The sequence below is a fragment of the Aethalodelphis obliquidens genome, unplaced genomic scaffold (assembly GCF_003676395.1).
Source record: "Aethalodelphis obliquidens isolate GAN/ISIS:26980383/991018 unplaced genomic scaffold, ASM367639v1 scaffold1, whole genome shotgun sequence".
Classification (NCBI taxonomy): domain Eukaryota; kingdom Metazoa; phylum Chordata; class Mammalia; order Artiodactyla; family Delphinidae; genus Aethalodelphis; species Aethalodelphis obliquidens.
The window spans coordinates 86,481,341-86,493,204 of NW_020837945.1; the positions used below are offsets into that span (position 1 = coordinate 86,481,341).

At 37.4% G+C, this 11,864-nt stretch overlaps 1 pseudogene; it reads left to right on the plus strand.

Moving 5' to 3' along the window:
• Nucleotides 1-10,975: 10,975 nt before the first annotated feature.
• Nucleotides 10,976-11,581, plus strand: LOC113622759 (28S ribosomal protein S10, mitochondrial pseudogene; annotated as a pseudogene).
• Nucleotides 11,582-11,864: the final 283 nt, after the last annotated feature.

Sequence of the window (11,864 nt, forward strand, 5' to 3'; positions counted from 1 at the left end):
ATTTAACTTTGGAACTCTCTAAGCTAATGAATGAGAAGGCCTGCTTTAAAGGGCATTTATAATAACAGTAATAAAACACTCATACATTTGGAGATAAACCAACTTTAAAAATGAGTTTCAGCTATAAACTTATTCTTCCACATACATTTTGAACAGGGGCCCCCACAAAGGCATGCAAATGTTTGGGTGTGGACAGTAGTATTTCTAAAATTGTTTTCTTAATAGACTTTATTTTTTGAAGCAGTTCTAGTTTCACAGCAAAATTAAGTAGATGATAGATACAGAGATTTCCGCACATGCATAGCCTCCCTATTATTAATATATCCCACCAGAGTGGTACATTTATTACAATTGATGAACCTACATTGATTGACACTTCATGATCACCACAGTCCGTAGCTTGCATCAGAGTTCACTTTGGTGTTGTATATTCCTTGGAATGGGACAAATGTATAATGACACATATCTACCATTATAGTACCATACAGAGTATTTCACTGCTGTAAACCTATTCTGTGCTGTGTCTATTCATCCCTCCTCCTGGCCCAACCTCTGGCAACCACTGATCTTTTTTACCATCCCCATACTTTTGCCTTGTCTAGATGTCATACTGGAATCATACAATATGCAGTCTTCTTAGACTGGCTTCTTTCACTTAATACTATGCATTTAGGGGCTTCTCTGGTGGCGCAGTGGTTGAGAGTCCGCCTGCCGATGCAGGGGACACGGGTTCGTGCCCCGGTCCAGGAAGATCCCACATGCCGCAGAGCAGCTGGGCCCATGAGCCATGGCCGCTGAGCCTGCGCGTCCGGAGCCTGTGCTCCGCAACGGGAGAGGCCACAACAGTGAGAGGCACGCGTACCACAAAAAAAATAAAAATAACAATAAATGAATAAATAAATAAATAAATATATATATATATATATATATATGCATTTAACGTTCATCCATGTCTTTTCATGGCTTGATAGCTCATTTCTTTTTGGACTGAATAATATTTCATTGTCTTCTATACCACAGTTTATTTATCCATTCACCACCTCAGGGACTTCTTGGTTGCTTCCAAGTTTTGGCAGTCATGAAGAAAGCTGCTATAAATATCCATGTACAGGTTTTTGTGTGGACATGTTTTCACTTCCTTTGGGTGAATACTGAGGAACACAATTGATGAATCATATGGTAAGAGTATATTTAGTTTTGTAAAAAGCTGCCAAACTGTCTTCCCAAGTGACTGAACCATTTTTGCATTCTCACTAGCAATGAATGAGAGTTCCTGTTGCTTCACCTCCCTGCCAGCATTTGATATTTATCAGTGTTCTGGATTTGGGTCACTTAATAGGTGTGTAGTGGTATCTCATTATTATTTTAAGTTACATTTCCCCGATGACATATCATGTGGAACATCTTTTCATATTCATATTTGCCATCTGTATATCTTCCTTGGTAAGGTGTCTGTTAAGGTCTTTGTCTCTCTTTTTTTTTTTTTTTTGTGGTACGCGGGCCTCTCACTGTTGTGGCCTCTCCCGTTGTGGAACACAGGCTCCGGATGCGCAGGCTCAGCGGCCATGGCTCACGGGCCCAGCCGCTCTGCGGCATGTGGGATCTTCCCAGACCAGGGCACGGACCTGTGTTCCCCTGCATCGGCAGGCGGACTCTCAACCACTGCGCCACCAGGGAAGCCCTCTCACTTTTTTATCAGGTTGTTTGTTTTCTTATTGTTTATCAGGTCTTAAGAATTCTTTATATATTTTAGATAATAGTCCTTTATCAGATGTGTCTTTTGCATGTATTTTCTCTCAGTCTGTGGCTTGTCTTTTTATTCTCTTGACAATGTCTTTGGCAGAGCAGAACTTTTTAAATTTTAATGAAGTCCAGCTTATCAATTCTTTCTTTCATAAATTATGCCTTTGGTGTTGTATCTAAAAAAGTCATCACCAAACCCCAGGTCATCTTGATTTTCTCATATGTTATCTTCTAGGAGTTTTGTAGTTTTGAGTTTTAAGTTTATTTCTATGATCCATTTTGAGTTAATTTTGAGGGGTGTAAGGTTTGTGTCTAGATTTAATTTTTTGCATGTGGATGGCCATGGTTCCAGCACCATTTGTTGAAAGGAGTATCTTTGCTCCATGAATTGCCTTTGCTCCTTTGTCAAAGATCAGTTGGCTGTATCTGTGTGGTCTCTTTCTAAGTTCACTAGCCTGTTCCATTGATCTATTTTTCTATTATTTCACCAATACCACACTGTCTTGATTACTGTAGCTTTATAGTAAGTCTTAAAATCAGGTAGTGTCAGTACTCCAGTACTTTGTTCTTCTCCTTCAATATTGTGTTGACCATTCTGGGTCTTTTGCCTTCCTATATAAACTTTAGAATCAGTTTGTCAATATCCATAAAATAACTTGCTGAAATTTTGATTGGGATTGTGTGGAATCTATAGACCAAGTTGGGAAGAACTGATGTGCTGACAATATTTAGTCTTCCTGTACATAAACAAAATATCTCTCAATTTATTTAGTTCTCCTTTGATTTCTTTCATCAGAGTTTTATAGTTTTCTTCATATAGATCATTTATGTGTATATATATATATACATACATATATATATATATATACACACACACACACACACACACACACACACACACACAGAGAGAGAGAGAGAGAGAGAGATTTAGATTTATACCCAAGTATTTATTTTTGGGGGGTGCTAATGTAAATGATATTTGTTTTTAATTTAAAATTCCATTTATTTATTGCAGGCATATAGGAGAGTTATTGACTTTTGTATATTAATCTTGTGTCTTGTGTCTTGCAACCTTGCTATAATCACTTATTAGTTCCAGGAGTTTTTGTTTTTGTTTTTTGTCAATTCTTTCAGATTCTCTGTATAAACAATCGTGTCACCTGTGAACAAAGACAGTTTTATTTCTTCCTTCCCTATCTGGATAGCTTTTATTTCCTTTTCTTGTCCTATTGCATTAACTAGGATATCCAGTACAATGTTAAAAAGAAGTGGTGAGACAGGACATCATTGCTTAGTTCTTGATCCTAGTGGAAAAGCTTCAAGTTTCTCACCATTGAATCTGATGTTAGCTGTCAGTTTTTTGTAGATATTCTTTACCAAGTTGAGGAAGTTCTCCTCTATTCCTAGTTTACTGAGAGCATTTATCATGAATGGCTGGTGGATTTTGTCAGATGCTTTTTCTGCATCTATTGATATGATCATATGATTTTTATTTTTAGGCTGTTGGTGTGATATGTTACATAAATTGATTTTAGAATATTGAACCAGGGTTACATACCTCAAATAAACTCCACTTGCTGGTAGTATATAATTCTTTTTATGCATTGTTGGATTTGATTTGCTAATATTTTGTTGAGAATTTTTGTCTATATTCATGAGAGACATTGGCTTGTAGTTTTCTTTTCTTCTAATATCTTTGTCTAGTTTTGGTATTAGGATAATGCTGGCCTCACAGAATGAATTAGAAAGTATTACCTCTGTTTCTGTCTTCTGAAAGAGACTGTAGAGAATTGGCATGTTTTTCTCCTTAAATATTTGGTAGGATTCACCAGTGAACCATCTGGTGCTTTCTGTTTTGGAAGGTTATTAATTACTGATTCAATTTCTTTAATAGATATTGGCCTATTTATATCATCTATTTCTTTTTGTGTGACTTTTGGTAGATTGTGTCTTTCAAGGAATTGCTCCCTTTCATCTAGGTTATCAAATTTGTGAGCATAGAGTTCATAGAATTCTTTGATTATTATTTTAATGTCCATGGGATCTGTAGTGATGTTTTCTCTTTCATTTCTGATATTAGTAATTTGTATACTTTCGCATTTCTTCTTGGTCAACCTGACTAGAAGCTTTATCGATTTTATTGATCTTTTCAAAGAACCAGCTTTTGGCTTCATTGATTTTCTCTACAGACTTTCTATTTTCAATTTCATTGATTTCTGCCCTAATTTTTAGTATTTTTTTCTTCTGATCATTTTGGATTTAATTTGTTCTTCTTTTTCTAGTTTCCTAATGTAGACACTTAAATTATTAATTTTAGATCTTTCCTCTTTTCTAGTATATGCATTTAATGCTATTTTATTATTTTCCTCTAAGCACTGCTTTCACTGCATCCCACAAATTTTGATAAGTTGTATTTTTATTTTCATTTAGTTCAAAATATTTAAAAATCCCTCTTGAGATTTCTTCTTTGCCCATGTTTTACTTAGAAGTATGTTGTCTAGCCTTCAATTATTTTGGGAGTTTCCAGCTATCTTTCTGATATCGATTTTTAGTATAATTCCATCAAGGTCTGAGAACAGGTATTATGTGATTCCTAGTCTTTTAAATTTGTTACAGTGTGTTTCAGAATGCGGTCTATCTTGATGAATGTTCCATGTGAGCTTGAGAAGAATGTGTATTCTGCAGTTGTTGAATAAAAGAATCCATAAATGTCAATGATATCTAGGTCATTGACAATGTTGTTGAGTTAAACTATGTTCTTATCGATTTTCTGCCTGCCAGATCTGTGCATTTCTGATAGAGGGGTGTTGAGTCTCCAACCATGATGGTGGTTCATCTATTTATTTTTGCAGTTTTATTAGTTTTTGCCTCATATATTTTGATGTTCCTTTGTTAGGCATATACACTTTCAGGATTGTTATGTCTTCCTGAAGAATTCACCCTTTTATCATTATGTAATGCCCCTCTTTATTACTGATAACTATTCTTGGTCTGAAGTCTGCTCTGTCTGAAATTAATATAGCTATTCCTGCTTTCTTCTGATTAGTGTTAGCATGGTATACCTTTCTCCATTCATTTACTTTTAATTTACATGTGTCTTTATATTTAAAGCAAGTTTCTTGTAAGCAATATATACTTAACTGTTGCATCCACTTTGGCAATCTCTGTCTTTTACTTGGTGTACTTAGACTATTGATGTTCAAAGTCACTATTGATATAGATTGATATCTACTATATTTGTTACAACTTTCTATTTTTTGCTCTTATTCTTTATTCCTGTGTTTATCTTCCTCTCTTTTTCTGCCATTTGTGGTTTTAATTGAGAATTTGTTATTTCATTTTCTCTGCTTTCTTAATATATCAGTTATACTTCTTCTTTTCCTTTTAGTAGTTGCCCTGGAGTTTGTAATATACAACTAATCCAAGTTCATTTTCAAATAACACTATGATACTTCACTACCTTATAATAACAATTAAACCTAATTCCTCCTTCCTGTCCCTTGTCACCACAGTCATTCATTTCACTTATGTATAATCATATGTACATATATAAACATACATAATCAACCTAACACCATCTTCTGCCTTTTCTCTGGCTTCACATCTTCCCTGTCAAAACTTTTCTTAGGAAAGGCTCTGTTATCAGTGGTTGAGAAGTATAGAAGAACCAGAAATCATCAGAACTAGAGTGACCTTAAAGACCACTTAGTTTAACTCACTTGAGATGCCTCAAGCTCTTCTACAACGTCCCTGACAAGTTATCACTGTTTGTGCATACTAGTGATGTTGAACTCACCAATGCCTATAACCTGTATATCGAATAAGCACAGCTCATGGAATATAATCAAAACACAAATTTTTACTTTCCATTGTCACTTTAATAGATACTTGGTGGGAGAAGTTTATTCCAGCCTCTAAATAGAAATAGGCAGAACTCATGGTTTCTGGTCACTCATGGCTAATGCAGAGTGCTGCAGTCTTTTTAAATCACAAATGTACATTCTCAATTATGTAATTAAATATTCAATTCAATATGCTTTTCAACACTTCAGTATTCATCCAAAGACACAAATCTCTTCCAACCATTAGTGGGTGATCTGGCCCTTTCTTCTTGGCTTGCCTAGCTAATCTTGTTCTCAGACCCTTCTGGCAATGGAGTATAAGAAGGGAGAAGGGGGAAAGGCAGCAGAAAATTCTTAACTTTATGAACTTACCATAAAGCTACTGAAATCAAACTTTAGAGCTCTTCATTTGCAAAGGCCTCTTCCATGGCCTTTTAGCTAATTTTGTACTTGTGATGCTTTATCTTTTTCTTAAAGAGAGCCTCTCAATATCTGTAAGTTTAAGACCTCACAAAAGTTGGAGTCATAAGTGCAGCCTTAAGTTGGCTCCACAGTCCATGATTCTGGCTGATGACTAAAACCAATAGTTCCTGAGTATATGGAGTTGACAGATTCTTCAGAGGCTCTCCTGCTGAGCCCCTGTGAGGTGACTCCAGGATACCAGAGGTCCCACCCTTTGGCTTGTTGCTCTGCTTCCCTCCTCAGCTTCTGATTTTCCTGTGGTCCTCCCTATCCAGATCCTCCACTGGACTCCCTTCATTTTTCAGTAGAAATCGTATTAAGCAGGACTTTACTAAAGTTTCCACATATGTTCTCTGGGCCTCGTGCACCTTCGACTCACCATTGGAGAAAGGGCAATTTCTTCCATTACAGAGCATCTGTTTCTTTTTGCACTACCCACTGAGACTGATGGCCAAAGTCTCTTGCTGGTCACACACTAGTCCAAGCCTCCTCTCTTTTAGAGTGGTCTCTTTGAAGCCCACTCCCTCTAGGCTGGACATAAAGGAGAGAGCACCCTTGCCACATTCCCTGTGAGAAAGAGAGAAGAGACAAGCTCCCTCTAAAGAAATCTCTTTGAAAATCCTTCCCCATCTCCAATCTCTTGACCCCTGATAGTCTTCTTGCGGAGTCATCTTCTTTGGAAATCTGTGTTTCTGTCCAGCACTTCTCTTTGGAATGTCCTGTTATACTGTGGTGCCATAGTTGTAATTCCAGTTTAACATCTTGTCATACACCCAAGGGAGTTCTCTCCACTTTTGGAAAGTTCTAATAAATCCAAAATACTTCCTTTCAAATTTCAAACATGTGTCTTGCCATGGCTGGTTATGTTCAGTGTCACACAAAATGAAGTTAATTCCTCTTCTACTTGATAGCCCTTTGTGCTAGACTGAATAATGCTCCCCACCCCCTGCCAAAAGGTATCCACATCCTAATCCTCAGAAGTTGTGAATGTTACCTTATATGGCAAAAGTGACTTTGCAGATCTGATTAATAATATTGAGATGGGTAGACTATCCTGGTTTCTTTAAGTGGACTTAAGTGTAATTACAAGTGTTCTTATAAGGGAGAGACAGAACGATATTTGCCTACAGAGGAGAAGGCAAACTGATGATGAACACAGAGACTGGAGTGATGTGCTTTGAAGATGAGGGAAGGGACCACCATCCAGGGATAAAGGTGGCTACTAGGAGCTGGAAAAGGCAAAGTAATGGATCCTCTCTCCAGAGCTTCTAAAAGGACTCTACTCTGCCAACATTTTGGCTTTAGCCCAGTGAGTCATATCTCAGACTTATGAAATCCAGAATTTTAATAGTATAAATTTGTGCTGATTTAAAGGGTTATGGTTTTAAAGGTTTACTATAGCTAAGGTTTTGGTATTCTTTTACAGCAGTGTTAGGAAACAAAAACATCCTTCAAATAGTTGACGAGCATTATAGCTTCTTGAGCCCCTTGGTGAAGAAGTCATGTAGCCCAGAAGGATTGAGATTCTTGCTTAAAGATATTTATGCAAAAAGCAGTGGCCCCTCCTGGTACCCCAGCATCATCCAACTTAAATAAACATCACAGTTCTAAAATGTTTCCTTACATTTTATTTATTTGTTTTTGAGGTGGATTTTCCCAACTAAAGCCTACCAATTAATTTTTTTTTTTTTTTTTTTTTGGTGGTACGTGGGCCCCTCACCGTTGTGGCCTCTCCCATTGAGGAGCACAGGCTCCGGACGCGCAGGCCCAGCAGCCATGGCTCACGGGCCCAGCCACTCTGCAGCATGTGGGATCTTCCCGGACCGGGGCACGAACCTGTGTTCCCCTGCATCGGCAGGCGGACTCTCAACAACTGCGCCACCAGGGAAGCCCTCCAATTAATTTTTATCATGTCAAATTTCTACCCTATCTGGTCTTTGGGGCTTTCTCCAACTCTGAGAAAATAAAATAAAGGAAAACAAAAGTACTGATGGTACCAGCATACATGGCTCCATGGCTCCACAGACCATTTCAAAGTTCCCTTTAACTGAAACTTACTTCTTTTGTTCTAAGAAGTTCAGCAGGCTGCATAACTGCCTTCTGCTGAAGAGCTTTAAATAATCCCTGCCATACACTATTTTTGGTATCCAGGACAATAGATTATTATAGGCAAAAGGGAAAATTCAGGGCAGTACTCCAAAAATAGGCCATCTCATTTTGAAATGAATTATCTCTTACTTGGTCCCAGGGTATCTTGCACGGACAAAAAAATTCCCCAGGAGAGCAAAGCAAGGACCTTGATGGCATTTTGGGGCAGCAAGTTTGGTTTTATTCTATTTTGTTCACTCTTTAAGTCTGATCAATCTCCTGTGTTCATTTGCATAACTTTATACCTTACCATGTTCCCCCAATAACTGGATAGTCTGGCAATTTCAATTTAGCACTCTTAACATAGCTCTTATTTTTTTAGCAAAGCCCAGAATGCTAAGAAAATTCCAAGCAGCAACATCTATGTTCTCTGCCTTGCTATATTATTTGTGTTTTAATAGATGTATGAATTTATATACATATTATTATACCATTTGCAAACAAATGTACAGCAGCAACCTCACAACTCCACAGTAGCCAGTCTTATGCTAAACACTTTTATTGGCATCTCTAATTATTCTATATATAGACAAGTTACATTTCTTTCACTATTTACCTTCTCTTAGAAGAACAAATTCAATTGAATTTATGTCAGCCTGCATTTGTGGAGCAAGTACAGCGTACTACAGGACAACATGCTAGGCACTGACTACAAAAGTGGCATGCACGTGCTCCCCTTCTTAAAGAACTTTCAGGCAAAAAAGTGATACAAACATGCAAAAGAAACCCATTCCAAAATGTGAGGATAATGTAAGTACAGATGCAAAAAGGACACAGATGAGGAGGTAATCTTTTCTCTTTGGGAAGGGTAAGGAGAAGCTACTGCGAAGAAGTGATCTTTGGTTTGGGCTTATGGCTTTTGCTTTGTAGGATGTTTGGTTTGGTTTGGTTTTGGTTTGGGGGCCAGATTTTTGTTTTGTTTACAAGACCAGGAATGCAATGGGGAAGTATAGTTCAGAAGAAGCTAACAAAGGGAATAGAGGCAAAAGACAATGCAAATGCCTGGTGTATTTGAGGGAAAGCATGTGTATCAATAGGAATATAGATATTGTCTACACTTTAAGCCCTTCAGGAAGAAGTGCCAAAGGTAATCTAGGCAAAGAGTGCGAGGGGTCTTTTAGACCATATTTACCCACTTCCTTGGCTCAAGTGTATAGATACACAGGAGCACACAGGCAGAAACATTAGACTCTTCATCTTCCAACACATTCATCTTCAGGCCGGTTCCCTGCTTCCATGTGCAGGGAGGAAGAAAGGAGACAGAACAGAGAGAAGAAAAAAAGTTGGGCTGGCAATCAAAAGGCTTAAATTCAAGCCTAAATCACTACCTACTAGTGATTGGATTTTCCATTTTGATCTTTCCTGAGCTTCAGTTGCTACTGAAGAATGGAAATGGAAATGAGGATAACTGCCCTGCCTACTTTATCAGGTGATTGTACATGTCAGTCCTAAGAATGAGCTGTCAATTCTGAAATCCCATTAAGTATTAGTTTTTTTACATGCATTACCTCTAATTCTTATAACAATCCTGTGAAGTGAGACTTATTAATCTCATTTTTCAAATGATTAAAGAGAAATAAAGGAGATTTTTTTCTAGTTGTATTGAGATATAATTGACATATAATATTGTGTAAGTTTAAGGAATACAGTGTTTTGATTAGATACACTTATATACTGCAAAATGATTACCACCATAGTGTTAGCTAACACCTCCATCACATCACATAATTACCTTGTTTGTATGTGTGTGGTGAGAACATTTAAAATCTACTCTCTTAGCAACTTGTAAGAACATAATATAGTATTGTTAACTATATGACCATGTTGTACATTAGATTTCCAGAACTTATTTATCTTATCACTGAAAGTTTGTACTCTTTCACCAGTATCTCCCCATTTCTCCCACCCCCTGATAACCACAATTCTATTTTCCATTTCTATGAATTGAGCTTTTTTAGACTGCACATATAAGTGATACATGCAGTATTTGTCCTTCTCTGTCTGACTTATTTCACTTACCATAACGCCCTTAAGTTTCATCCATGTTGTCATGCATGGCAGAATTTCCTTCTTTCTCATGACTGAAAAACATTCCATTCTATATATATGTGTGTGTGTGTGTGTGTGTGTGTGTGTGTATATGTTCATATCTTGGCTATTGTGAATAATGCTGCAATGGACATGGAAGTGCAGTTATTGCCTCAGTATCCTGTTTTCATTTCCTTTGGCTTTATCCCCAGAAGTGGTATTGCTGGATCATACAGTAGTTCTATTTTTAATTTTTGAGGAATATTCACACTGTTTTTCATAGTGGCTGCACCAATTTACTTTCCCACCAATAATGCACAAGGGTTACCTTTTTTTCACATCTTTGCCAATGCTAGTTATCACTCGTCTTTTGATAATAGCCATTCTAACAGGTGTGAGGTGATAGCTTATCGTGGTTTCGATATGTATTTCCCTAATGACTAGTTGAGCATATTTTCATGTACCTGTTGGCCATTTTTATGTCTTTTTTGAAAAGATGTCTATTCAGTTCCTCTGCCCATTTTTTATTTGACTGTTCTTCTTCTCCTGAGTTATATAGTTCTTTAAGTACTTTGAATAATAACTGCTTATCAGATATACAACTTGCTTCCAGCTTTGTCCTTCTTTCTTTTTTAACTTTATTGAGGAATAATTAAAAAATATAATTGTATGTATTTAAAGTGTAAAACATGATGATTTGATATACATATACATGGTAGAATGGTTACCAAGGTCAAGGTAATTAATGCAGAACGGCAAGATGGCGGCGCGAGCAGCGTTTGGGCCCCTGGGATGGCGTCTCTGGCAGGGTTCGAGGAATTTTTCTGTATGCAGTTCTAGGAGCAGTACAGCCAAAAATGGTGGCCTTCTTCTCACCAATATGAAGTGGGTACAGTTTTCAAACCTACACATTGATGTTCCCAAGGATTTGACCAAGCCTACGATAACCATTTCTGATGAACCAGACACGTTATATAAGCGACTATTAGTTTTAGTAAAAGGCCATGATAAGGCTGTATTGGACAGTTATGAATATTTTGTTGCACTTGCTGCTAAAGAACTTGGTATCTCTGTTAAAGTACATGAACCTCCAAGGAAAATTTTACTCTTCTCAAATCAGTGCATGTTTTCAAGAAGCACAGGGTTCAGTATGAAATGAGAGCACTTTACAGATGTTTAGAGTTAGAACATCTCACTGGGAGTACAGCAGATGTCTACTTGGAATATACTCAGTGAAACTTACCTGAAGGAGTTGCCATGGAAGTTACAAAGACAAAATTAGAACAGTTACCAGAACACATCAAGAAGCCAATCTGGGAAACAATACCAGAGGAAGAAGAAGAAAGCTAGTCATAAAGTCTCAGTGACCACTTGTGCTGGGATGTGAAGTGAGCATGTCAAGTGGAGGGAGTCTCCAGTGAAGACAGTTTCAAGTCACCCTGACTGCTCTCCTGAGGCCGCACGGCCTGATCAGTAGAAAGCAGGGATTGGAAGTTTACGATACACCAGACTATTGTGCAGGAACCACTTTATCTATTCTTTTATACATGTCATTGTTTCAGTTCGGATTTTAACAAATGTGAGCAAACCATTTGGACCACTCTGTACCAAAACAGTCAAATTCATGTTTTGTTATTCCAC